The sequence below is a fragment of the Dipodomys merriami genome, unplaced genomic scaffold (genome assembly GCF_024711535.1).
Source record: "Dipodomys merriami isolate MVZ:Mamm:240054 unplaced genomic scaffold, mDipMer1.0.p SCAF_215, whole genome shotgun sequence".
Lineage (NCBI taxonomy): Eukaryota > Metazoa > Chordata > Mammalia > Rodentia > Heteromyidae > Dipodomys > Dipodomys merriami.
The window spans coordinates 321430-334483 of NW_027203549.1; the positions used below are offsets into that span (position 1 = coordinate 321430).

At 36.7% G+C, this 13054-nt stretch overlaps 1 pseudogene; it reads left to right on the forward strand.

The window, feature by feature from the left end:
* Positions 1 to 11819: 11819 nt before the first annotated feature.
* On the forward strand, positions 11820 to 12771 carry LOC138834440 (F-box-like/WD repeat-containing protein TBL1XR1; annotated as a pseudogene).
* Positions 12772 to 13054: the final 283 nt, after the last annotated feature.

Genomic DNA, 13054 nt, shown 5'->3' on the forward strand with positions numbered 1-13054 from the left:
AGAACATTTTTTATATATAAAGTGGAATTGATTTTCTTAAACTAGATAATTCAACAATATGTAATTTCAAAAATATTGTTGTGAAATTTTAGAACCATATATTTCTTACATAAGCACATATTTAAGAATAAATTCAAGATTGATAATGTCAAAAACAAATTAATTCCGGATATTAGTTGTTCAAGAGATGTGTAGCAAGAGGAATTCAGTTATTCTATACAAGTCACCTGTCATAATAAATACTGCAGCAAGTGTTAAGGTTTGTTAAAAGTTTTAATTTTTTGGGTTGGGAAGCTGGATCAATGGTAGAACACATGCCTTGCTTGCATGAGGCCCTGGGTTCTAATCCTCAGCACCACATAAGCAGAAAAAAACTGGACATGGTGCTGTTGTGGCTCAAGTGTTAGAGTGCAAGCCTTGAGCTGAAGGGCTGAGGGATAGTACACAGGCCCAGAGTTCAGGACTCACGACTGGACCTCCCTCCAAACAATTTAATGTTTTAAGTATGTTTAATTTTGGGAATTTGCTTATATATGCCAAAATTAAGACTTTTTGTCAGGTCAAAAAACTTTTCCATAAAGTATTTAAGATTTATGGTAGCAGACATATACTACTAAGTATGTCCATTTCAGAGTTTATAGAAACGCTACTAATGAGAAGTTGCAAAGTCTTTGTGTAAAGAAACAGAGCAAAGAGTTAAGACTTTTACTATAAAGTTTCTGTTAAAACTTTAGGGCTTCCTTTCTTTATATTTTAGCGAGGAACAAATGATGATATAAGCCATATATAAATTATGAGATGAGACATAAGTAGTAATCTTAGAGGGCAACTTTAAAGACTTCTCATAGCCTATAAAACTCGTTGAACATCATAATTTTAGCCAGTTTTAAATGTACAGGAATATGAGAAATAGTAAAATCTAATATGTAGTACACTTGAAAGATTGGAAACACTGGTATTTGGTTTTTATTTTATTAATCATTAATATTTAATTATTGTTTTTCTTTATTTGTAGCATTCTTTTCCTTGTTATAATATAATACAAATTTTTGTAAGTTGTCATTACGAGGTACTTTGAGAATGTTACTGGGATGGCCAAACCATTTTTTACAGGTGCATGTGAATTTACAAAGAGCAAAATTAACACAATATTGATTAAAAATTTTCTCAAGTAGAGTCTGAATCAGGAGTGTTGATAAATGTCCACACCGAAAATCTTAGCCCTAGGCTGAATCAGTGGTATTACAGAGTTGAGGCCACAAAAGTGAAGAATGTGTTTTGCTTAGTTTTTTTTTTTTTTTTTTTTTTTTTTTTTGGTTGTGGGGCTTGGACTCTGGGTTCTGGATTCTGTCCCTCAGCTCTTCAGCTCAAGGTTAGTGCTACCACTTGAGGCACAGCACCACTTCTGTCTTTTTCTCCTTATGTGATGCTAAGGAATCAAACCCAGGACCTCATGCATGCAAGGCAAGCACTCTACCCCTGAGCCACCGACCCAGCACCTGAGAAACTCTATTTTAAAAAAACTCATCTAAACAACATTTGCTTTTTGCTTTGGGTTATATAATGAAATATATGAATATATTTTTATATTTTTATGTACTGTCATACTTCTAAATTTATACTAACTTCAGCCACTTTGTCCGTTTAAAAGTCATGAAATATCTCTGAGAGTTTGCTTCTGTGAACATTGTTTTTGCATTTATAATTTATTCTGAGTAATCTTTATTTTTTTCAAAATCACTTTATATTTTATGTTGATGGGTTATCATATATCAAATATTTTCAAATGTACCTGTAAAGTCTAAAGATAGCAGTATGAATATTCTCATACAGCTCTTGTTCATCTGTTATGCACTTTAAGAATTATATTTCTCTCTCTCTTTCACTCTCTATCATTTCCTCTCTTTCTCTTACATGCTCCATGACTGCTTCTTAGAATATCTGCTGGTCTACTATTATCCTTCAGAATCCACTGGTTTTGTGGGAACATGATAAGGACCATCAGGTACCCTTGGATTCTTTAAGAGTTATAACAGTGCCGTGAAATTATTATTTGCCATTCTAAATGGTAAAACAACAGATCTAGGAATTCCTTTTCACTTTTAGTACTATTATAAATTGTGTCTCATAGGAATCATTGGGACGGATAAGATACTTTAACCAGTGACCTAAAAGATCTTTTTCTTTTACAAACATCCTTTTTCTTTTATTATCAGTAAGTAACAAAAACAAAGGTATCCTATGGAAAGTAGGCTGAAGTTATTCACAGGGTTGAAAAGTAAGGTAATGGGGGAAGTGAGCACAGATCCTCAGAGCAGTTTATCATGTACATTTTGTGAGAATGACAATGTGCTGTAAACTGTAGATTAAATCAACCACTGAACACCTGATATATATGTATATATATATATATATGCATATATATGTATATGTACATCTATTTAAGTATGCATATATGTGTGCAATTGCCCTTATGTATGTACACATGTATGTTATACACACAAATACACACATACATATACACATGTATACATGCACACATGAGAAAGACACATAGATACAGCCAACACAAGTTTCAGTACCTGCTGAATAAGCATTAGAAGGAATGCTTGGAACCAAATAGGTTGAAGATGTATTTGTCTCTAAGAGTTCTTTTAACGCTCCTCCTATCTCTTAAAACTGGTAGTTTTGACAGATTCGACTTGCAAAATACAGTACATGTGATAGCAAATCACTCAGAAATCTCAGTAAGTAAAGTTCATATGGTGTCTCCTTGCTCCCCATGGAATGCTTGCTCTTGTTCACACTCTCAGCAACCAAAGCAGCAGGAGAATACCCTGGTAAAGAATAAAGTTGTAAGGCTTTAAATGACATCCTTCCTTGAGCTCTTTTCCAACAGCCAGCATCAAATCCTAAGCAGATGAGTGAGTTCTCAGAAGACTGGAACTCAGGTCAAGATTTATCCAACCCATGTGAAAAGTTCTATGAGAGAAATGTTGACTGAGGTGTTGCTGATTTCGTGGCCAAGAAAATAAGAAAAATAAGAAAGTATTTTAATATATTAAAATTTGAGAATAATTGGTAACTAATCAATAAATGTGTAGAATACAATTATAGCACCTGATGGATAAAATGGCAGGAACTCCCAAATACCTCTCAGTCCTATCTCTCAACGTTAACAGACTTAACTCTCCAATTAAGCAACATAGATTGTCTAGTTAGATTAAAAAGCAAGATCCTTCTATCTGCTCCCTTCAGGAGTCACATCTTCCCATAAAAACAAACACATTTTGAATGTGAAAATCTGGAACAAAATCTACCAAGCAAATGGCCCCAATAAACAGGCGGGAGTTGCAATCCTAATACCATATAAAATTGACTTCAAATTACAATTAGTGAGAAGAGATAAAGCAGGTCGCTACATACTAATTAAGGTATCTCTCCTTCGGGAGGATATTAAAATTCTAAATATCTATTCGCCAAACAACTGAACACCCAAATTCAAGCAAGGAACACTACTTTCCCTCAAATCCCACATAAATACAAAGACATTAATTGTTGGAGACTTTAACATACCACTTTCCTCACTAGATAGATCAACTTGGCAAAACCTCATCAGAGAAACCGCAAATCTAAACAACTGCATGGATCAACTAGATTTAACAGACATCTACTGAATATTTCACCAAGCAGCATCAGAATACACGTTCTTCTCAGCAACAATGGAATATTTTCTAAAATAGACCACATTTTAGGTGGCAAACTTGTGCAAATTTAGAAACATTGAAGTTATTCCTTGCATTCTCTCAGACCACAAGGGAATAAAATTAAAACTCAACAGAAAAAGCCACCAAAGAAAGTGCAGTAACACATGGAGGCTGAACAACACACTGATGAACCACTAGTGGGTCAGAGAAGAGATTAGAAAGGAAATTTAATGTTCATGATATTCAACAAAAATGAGCACACAAATTACCAGCTCATCTGGGACACAGCAAAGGCACTACTCAGGGGCAAGTTTATAGGTCTGAGTTCTTACATCAACAAATTGGAGAGATCTGAAACCAGCAATTTAATGAGACAGCTGAGCCTTCTTGAAAAAGAGCAGCAAGATAAACCCCAATCCATTAGATGAAAAGAAATAATTAAAATTAAATCAGAATTAAATGAATTAGAATCCAAATACAACTATAGAAAGAATCAACAAAACAAATAGTTGGTTCTTCTAAAAAATTAACAAAATTGACAGACCCTTAGCAAATCTTATCAGAAAAATAAGAGAATACACTCAAATAAATAAACTCAGAGATGAGAATGGAAACATCACCACAGAAACAACCAAGATTCAGAACATTATAAGGGAATATTTCTCAAAACTTTATGCTAATAAGTTCAAGAACTTGGCAGAATTGGACCTTTTCCTAGCAAATATTGACATGCCATAATTAAACCAAGATGAGTTAAACCATCTTAAGAGGCCTAAATCAAGCATTGAAATAGAAACAGCAATAAGAGACCTCCCGTCTAAGAAAAGCCCAGGAGCAGATGGTTTTACAGTGGAATCTTTGTTTAAATAGGGATACAACTGAACCCATTGCAACAATGAGATGTACAACAAGTTATGACAAAAAATGATCTTACCAACTTTGGTGGTAGTGGTGGGAGATGGGAAGTGATGGGAAGGGGAAACAGAGGAGGCGACAACAATGCTTCATAAGGAATGTACTCATTACTTTGCTAATGTAATTGTAATTTCTCTGTATGTTACTTTCATAATTAAATAAAAATTGACATAACGTTTTGTACATCTCATTGTTGTAATAGGGTCACCTGTGACCCTATTTAAAACCTATTTTCCCTTCTCCTCCACAAATTATATCAACATCAAATACAGTGAAAGCAGGGCTTACACCCTGGGGAAGTACATACAAAGCAATAAAGATATCATCTTATGAATAAGTTGGAAACAATCGCAAGAAAAAAAATTTTTGAATGCTTATCTTGAAGTTCATTTCGCCTAACATCAACTTCTGGGGGGGGGTCGTTTTGGGGGGTTGAGAGGGGAAGGGATGATATTGGGAACCAAAGGAGGAGGCAACAATGCTTGAAAAGAAATGTTCTCACTATCTTGCCCGTGTAATTGTAACCCCTCTTTATTGTATTTTCACATTAATAAAAATATTAAAAAATAAAGATTCTATGCAGAATTATAGTGCATATTGACTTAGACTTAGATCTCTTTCATTTTCTTCCAATAATACCTATGGGAAGGAGAAAATAATAGATCATTCTGTTACTTTGGAAAGCTTCTGTTATTGATCACTGCAACAAATATTATGAAAATGAATCTCTGAAATTATTTAGAGAGATGACTTGAAAGTTACCTTTCTACACACTCATGCTAGTTCCCCAACTAAATCAGAGAACTTAAAATAAGTAACATTTTAGCTGGGAGCCAGTGGCTTATGCCTGTAATCCTAGCCACTCAAGTACTGATATCTTAGGGTGGTAGTTCAAAGCTAGCCCTTGCATGAAATCCCTGACACTCTTACCTTCAATTAATCACCAGAAAACCGAAAGTGGCACTGTGGTTCAAGTGGTAAATGCCAGCCTTTATCTAAAAAGCTTAGGGACATCGCCCAGGCCTGGAATTCAAGCCCCATGACCAAGAAATACAAAAAAGGAAAAAAAAAAAGGGGGGGGAAGCAACATTTTAACGCTAACGTGCACATATACACAACATTGTCTAGAAATAAAATTATAACAGTCCTGGACTGGCAAAAAAGAGATTAAAGTGAAATTGGCTTCTATCATTCATGTAGACAATCTATACTGAGGCCAGGCTATTGGAGCTCACATCACTAACTAAAGGGGTAGAAATTGAGAAGATCACTGTTCAGAACCAGTGTGCAAGGAAAGTAATAAGATTCTCATAACATCTTAAAGCCTGGCATGTTGGAATGCATTTGTGATACTAGTTACTTGGCAGACAGAGTTGAAGAACTTAGCCTCTGTTCAGGCCTCAGCAAAACTGATAATCTATGAGCAAAGTAACTACATTGAAAAAAGGATTGTTATAATGGTAGAATACTTGTTCAGCCAACAAAATATCTAAATTCATACTCATTTCCTAAAAGAGAAAAAAAGCGAAGAAAGAGAAAAGAAAGAGAAAAAAAGAAAAATAGAATAGGAGGAGAGAAGGAAAGGAAAGAAGGAAGGAAGGAAGAAGGAAGGAAGGAAGGAAGGAGAAAGAAAGAAAGTAAGGGAAAAAGAAAGAAAGAAAAAAGAAAGAAAGAAAAAAGCATAGAAAAGAAAGAAAGAGTGGAAGAAAGAGTGGGAGGAAGAAAGAAAGGAAGAAAGAGAAGTATAAATAAAAACCTCAGCAGGTGTAAGATGTTAATAATGACCCTAAATACTTTTAGTTATAAATGACATCATTTAATTCCCTGGGAAGAGACATTTTGTATCAAGCCCTGTTGTATGGACTTGGGACCCATGAAAGACCACCAGAGACCACGACCAATGGGAACAGCAAAAGAGACATTTATTTGCAAGCTCAAGCTTGGTCCTCCACACATCAAGTAACCGGTGACATTAAGAGTCCCAGAGCACAATCAGCACAGCTTTTATAGTACTGAACAAACAAGTTTAGGGAATTTCCTCACAAGCAGTTACAGGATTCGTTTGAGTCCACCCTAACTGCTCTGCCCTTTTTCTGAACTATTGGTTTATCCTGTTCCTGGAACACTTGGGCAACTGTTCTTCTTTCTTAAGGGTGGGCAGAGTGGGTGGCAACCTGTATTTTTTTCTCTATCTTGGGGTTACTCTGAGGGCAGCTTATCACAATATGGTGTGGTTAATCTCAAATTGGAGTTACTTTGGCTCTTCATTCTCTCCTCTTCTAGAACAAGGGGAACAATCATGGTCTCCTAATAGTCACAGTCTTCTATATTTACAGTTTGGTATTGGGATCTCAGATCAATAGATGGACTGTGCTGATTCTCTTTTTACAAAGGACACCAATCTACAAGGTCCGATCTTGAGTAACAAAATTAACAGTAACAAAGGCCCTTACATTTTCTTCCAGCAATCCTGACTCCGTATACCACACCTAACTTACCTTTATACCAGCTGTACTCGTAAGCTCCAATTTTAAGACATACTCACACCATTTGCTACATACTTAAACTTTCTGATGTTTGTCTTCTTTACAAACATTTTAAGAAAATCCTTACTTTTTAAATCCTTTCTTATCTAGAGGATACCAATTTTTCCCTAATTCATTTCCTAAGTCTTTCTTTACTACACTCCTCTTCTTTACAATTCCTTGAGCTCCTTTGTGACTAGAATTTAAAACTGCCCATTTTTCCTTCGACTTGTGGAACCAAGTTCTCTCAGAAAGCCTCAAGGCACCAGTGGGATGAAAAGCTTACTAGATTTTAAGGCTAAGATTAGGGCTGGTTCTAATTCCTCCTCCTACTTCCATTGATTTAAAAAAAAATCTCTCCTTTATCTTTAAAACACACCCAGGAGGAAGCAGGTTATTACCATACCAGAGCCAAACTAGGCTGTGACACTGATGTACGTAAGACAAGCCAGTGATATACTTGACCCCATTATCCACTGTGGGAATAGAGAGGTTATTGGATATCACCAAAAGAATGTCCCATAAGATCTTAGTATTAGCAGCGTTCAACCAGGAAGCATTTTCAGGTGATGGAATCAGGCAGGAGTTGAGTCTACTTTTACCAGGGTGGCGGTAGTCTGCATGATGATATAGATTTCCTCCAGATTACTGTCAAGCTGTCATTGAACTTTACTCATTAGGGTGTGCAGCAGCCGCAGTAGCAGGGTCTCTCAATGGCTCCAAGGGACTGTCACACCTCATGCTGGGCTGCAAATTCCTACACAGACTGGTTAAGGATACATTGCATAGGCTTGGCAGGCTATGACCCCACTAGTTTTTAAGACTATTTAGATAATAGCCCAGGACAATTAACCAAGATAACAATTTTTTTAAAATGAGATAGTTCTTTTAATGCTAGGATTTACTAGGCAGATATAGAGGGCTCAGGATTGTACTATTCTTTCCCATGTCTTTTCCTTCTGTCTATTTTGCCACATTTTTTAAAAAAGTGACTGTGGTCCCTTGTTCTTAAAAGGGGATGATGGGCAAAGATTCATCTTCTCTCACTTCTTCAAGCTGACTCAGGGCTGTTGTTCCTACCTAACCAGGAACCTATATACTTAGCCTATTTTACAAAGAGGTTACCAGGATTAGATGTCATTAAGAACAACATTTTAACTTTTGACAAATACACAGACCTTTTTTCTGACTATAGCAGTGTAGATTATTTAGCCTTCTGGTTTGCAAAAGGATCTGTCTGGATGACTTAGTAATGTGATCTCTAGTAACCTAAGAATGTCTGACTTACCTATGCAGGCCTTCAGACAGATATCAATAGAAATACACTCTCAGGTTTACAAACTTTTTCCTGAGCAGATGAATTTCATGTAGCTGGAGTCAGCTCAAAAGTTATTGCCAATTAGAGCTTTGGACACATACAGAGGTTGGGATCTAAACTATCCTCCACATTTTACAACCTTAGCTTTTTAGTATTATCACAGATGACTGACTAGTTCCTGTCCCTTACAAGATAGATAATCATAGACTTTAGGCATGCTTACAAACTATCTTCCCATGACCTCCTGATTCTGACCAATTTTTGAAGGGCCACATAAAAATAACTCTAGGACTTGACATTATTTCTGCCATTCAAGCATTGGCTTACAATCTCTGGATGCTCCTCCATTTTTTTGTCCCAGGAGTGTCTTCTCCACCCTGGGAAAAATGCCTCATTGGCATTTCCCTTAGTTAGTTGCTGGACTTGATGTCAGGGCCTGAGTGCTGTCCCTAAGCTCTACAGCTCAAGGCTCACATTCTGCCACTTTGAATCCTTAAGCAGCTCTGCTTACTCTTTAAGCCTTCTGCTGGCTGAGTACAGGTGATAGTCTCACACGGACCTTTTTCTGCCCGGGCTGGATTCAAACCAGTTGCAAATCAATGAGTCACAAAAATGTGACTTTACTCCAATTAAAAGCAAGAAGGTGATCAACATAGATGTATATTTTAAGCATATCCTTACCTGAAACTTACTAAGAACCAAAGTTACATATGACAAACTTACAAGAATCCTCATTCTTTTTTGTGAGCCTGCTGGGAACTGTTTAAAAAAATACCTATGAGAGCAAACTGAAATAGTAATTAAGCAATTATTTTGGTAATCCTAATTCTTCCTTTTTGTACTTTGAGGGAAAAGTTTAGAACAATTTTACTTTTAAACTTTATATACAGAAATCCACTTTAGCTGCATTTTGAAAAATCCCTTGAACTCTCAAGGCTAGGTGTGTTACTCATTTCCTCTTGGCTGCTTGTTTTAAAACAGATACACATGAAATCGTTTAAACTCAAATAACATATTATCTTAATGCAAAAATTACAATCACCATCATTTTACCAAGAATCTAGACTTAACACATTTATGCCTTAAAAAAACATATCCAATGGCAGAATATCATTGAGAGCAAATCACGTTGTACAAATAAACTTTTTAACCCTCTTTTTAAGACCTTCTTACTTTTAATTTTAACACATCCAAGGGGCAGTTTTAGCAATGCTAATCGGATCTTCACATCACTCATTTTTACCATCATGTCTTCAGTGTCTATCTGCAGGAAAAAAGTGACAGAATAAAGATGGGCCACTTGGCCCTTCCTGTGGAAAGGACACGCACCCAATCCGACTCTTCAGCATGAGATGAACTGTGTTTGTGCCAGCTTGCCCTCTTTCACCATGCGTGGACTCCTCCCATGGCCTGTTCCACCATGCATGACCAGCTAAACAGCACTTTTGCCTGTTCACCATTCACTCCTAAAGATAGGTATTCTGTTAGCTTCTAAGTTTCTCCTTTTTGTTAACCCAGATATATTGATTACAGTACAAACAGCTTTATGTATTCTAAAATATCAGATTTTCGAATTTTCAAGTTAAAGGATCCTTAAAAAAACTAATTTTAAACAAAGTCAAAATGCTTTAAAAATGTTTTGGTAATGTCCAAACCTCATAACCTTTTGAATTTTGAACTTAAACTCACACAATTGTTACAAATTGCTAACAATTTCTATCATGAACATGTTCACAAACACATACAAATCACACTCAATTTTCTTTAAGGGCCCCAAAAAGAAAATCAGTTGTACGTACATTTTCTAAAGTTTTCAAACAAAAATTTCTTTTAACTGAAGTAATTTTGTGGAGCTTCATTTTCCCAGGGCTTGCTTGTTTATCAAGGCATTTCACCAATTGGTATTGAATCCCTTCCATTGGAGGAAGGATGCGGGGGGGGGGGGGGGGGGGAAGGGGGAGAGCCTGAAACTAAACTGGCCTGATTTTTATTCAATTTTATTTGTATTTATTTATTTTTCTTAATGTGTTTTTTAATTGTGAAAATACTGTACAGAGGGGTTACAATTACATGGGCAAGATAATGAGTCCATTTCCTATCAAGCATTGTAGCCTCCTCCATTGTTTCCTCTTCCCATCCATTCCCGTTATACCCCCGCATCCTCACCCAACCTTCCTCTCTTCCTCCCTCCCACCAAAGTTGTAAAGGTGGTTTTCAACATAACGACTTGCCGGGCGCTGGTGGCTCACGCATGTAATCCTAGCTACTCAGGAGGCTGACATCTGAGGATCGTGGTTCAAAGCCAGCCCGGGCAGGAAAGACCGTGAGACTCCTATCTCAAATAAACGACCAGAAAACCGGAAGTGGCGCTGTAGCTCAAGTGGTAGAGTGCTCGCCTTGAGCTGAAGAGCTGAGGGACAGCACCCAGGCCAGAGTTCAAGCCCCACGACCGTCAAAAAAAAAAAAAAAAAAAATGAACATAACGACTTGTACATCTCATTGTTGCAATGGGTCCAAATCTATCCCTATTTAAGCGATTTATTTTTTTCCCTTCCCCTCCAGAAATTATACTGACATCAAATACAGTGAAAGCAGGGGTTATACTGTGAGGGAGGGACATACAAAGCAACAAGGAAATAATCTTATAAACGTGTTAGAAACAATCGCATGAAAGAAAAATAAAACATTTGAATACATATCTTAGGGTTCATTTCCTTAAAATCAACTTATCTGACCTTTTCTGCTTGACTCATACATATACTACTTATTGCAAATAAGGGAAACCATGGAAACTATGTTTTTTTTTGACATGGCTTACTTCACTTAATATAACTGTTTTCAAGTATTTCCATTTACTAACAAATGGGGTCATGTCATTCTTTCTGATGGAGCCATAGAATTCCATTGTGTATATATACCACATTTTCTTGATCCATTCATCTACTGAGGGGCATCTGTGTTGGATTCATATCTTAGCTATCGTAAATAATCCTTCAATAAACATAGTCGTGCTGGTAGATTTAGTGTGGTCTTGTTTGTGATCATTTGGTAAATGCCCAAAAGTGGGTTTGCTGGGTCATAGGGGGCTCAAGATGATTAAAAAATTTGGCCAAATAGCAGGGTATAAAATTAACCCTCAAAAATCAATAGCTTTTCTGTATGCCAACAATGAGAAAAGGGTGTCTAAAATTAGGAAAGCAACTTCATTCGTAATAGCCCCACAAAAAATAAAATACCCAGGAATTAACTTAACCAAAGGAGTGAAGGACATCTATGATGAAAATTTTGAAAACTTGAAAAAGGAAATCAGAACAGAATTTAGAAATTGGAAAAAACTTCCATGCTCCTGGATTGGAAAGATCAACGTTGTGAAAATGGCAATACATCCCAAGGCTATTTACAAATTCAATGCAATACCTATCAATATTCCAACATCATTCCTCAAGGAAATAGAAGAGGCAATCCAAAAATTCATATGGAATAATAAAAGACCCCAAATAGCAAAAACGATCCCCAACAGAAAGAGCAGTGCTGGAGGAATATCAATATCAAATTTCAAACTGTACTACTAAATCCATTGCAATCAAAGCAGCTTGGTACTTGCACAAGAACAGACATCAGGACCAATGGAATAGAATTGAAAACCCAAATAATTGTGAAGCCAAGCAGCAGTCTCCTTTTCATTCGGCACCAGCGTTGGATGTTGACTGGCAGAGCAACAACACCTTTGCTTCAAGTAGTACAGACATGTGCATTCAAGTCTGCAAATTAGGACAATACAGATCTATTAAAACATTCCAGGGACATACATATGAAGTAAATGCTATCAAGTGGGACTTCACTGGCAATCTTATGGCCTCCTGTTCTGGTGACATGACTTTGAAGATATGGAGCATGAAACAAGATAATTGTGTACATGATTTGCAAGCTCATAATAAAGTAATTTATACTGTCAAATGGAGTCCAACAGGACCAGGGACAAATAATCCAAATGCCAACCTTATGTTAGCAAGTGCGTCCTTTGAATCTACTGTTGGGTTATGGAATGTAGACCGAGGGATTTGCATCCATACTTTGACAAAACACCAAGAACCTGTGTACAGTGTTGCTTTCAGACCCGATGGCAAGTATCTGGCAAGTGGTTCTTTTGACAAATGTCTGCACATCTGGAACACAAATAGTTGCTCTATTTCACAGCTATAGGGGAACAGGTGGAATTTTTGAAGTTTGTTGGAATGCAGCAGGAGACAAATTTTGAGCCAGTGCATCAGATGGTTCAGTTTGTGTATTAGACCTTCAGAAATAGCGCTACTAGTTACAAGCCATGGACCAACTATGAATGTGTACATAGCCAAAATGACTGTCCCTGACCCATGTACTGCTACAGTCCCACCTGAACCATGGCTACTACAACCAAATCTAAGAGAAGTATATCCATGCAATATATATATATATATATATATATACAAAATTGCACCCTGAAGATGACAGAGTTTTGTCCCAGTTTGTGAATTCTGTTCACCAAGTGTTGGAATCTAATCTGCTGCGCCCCTAAAATAGCATTTTGAAGTTTGGGATATGAAAAACAG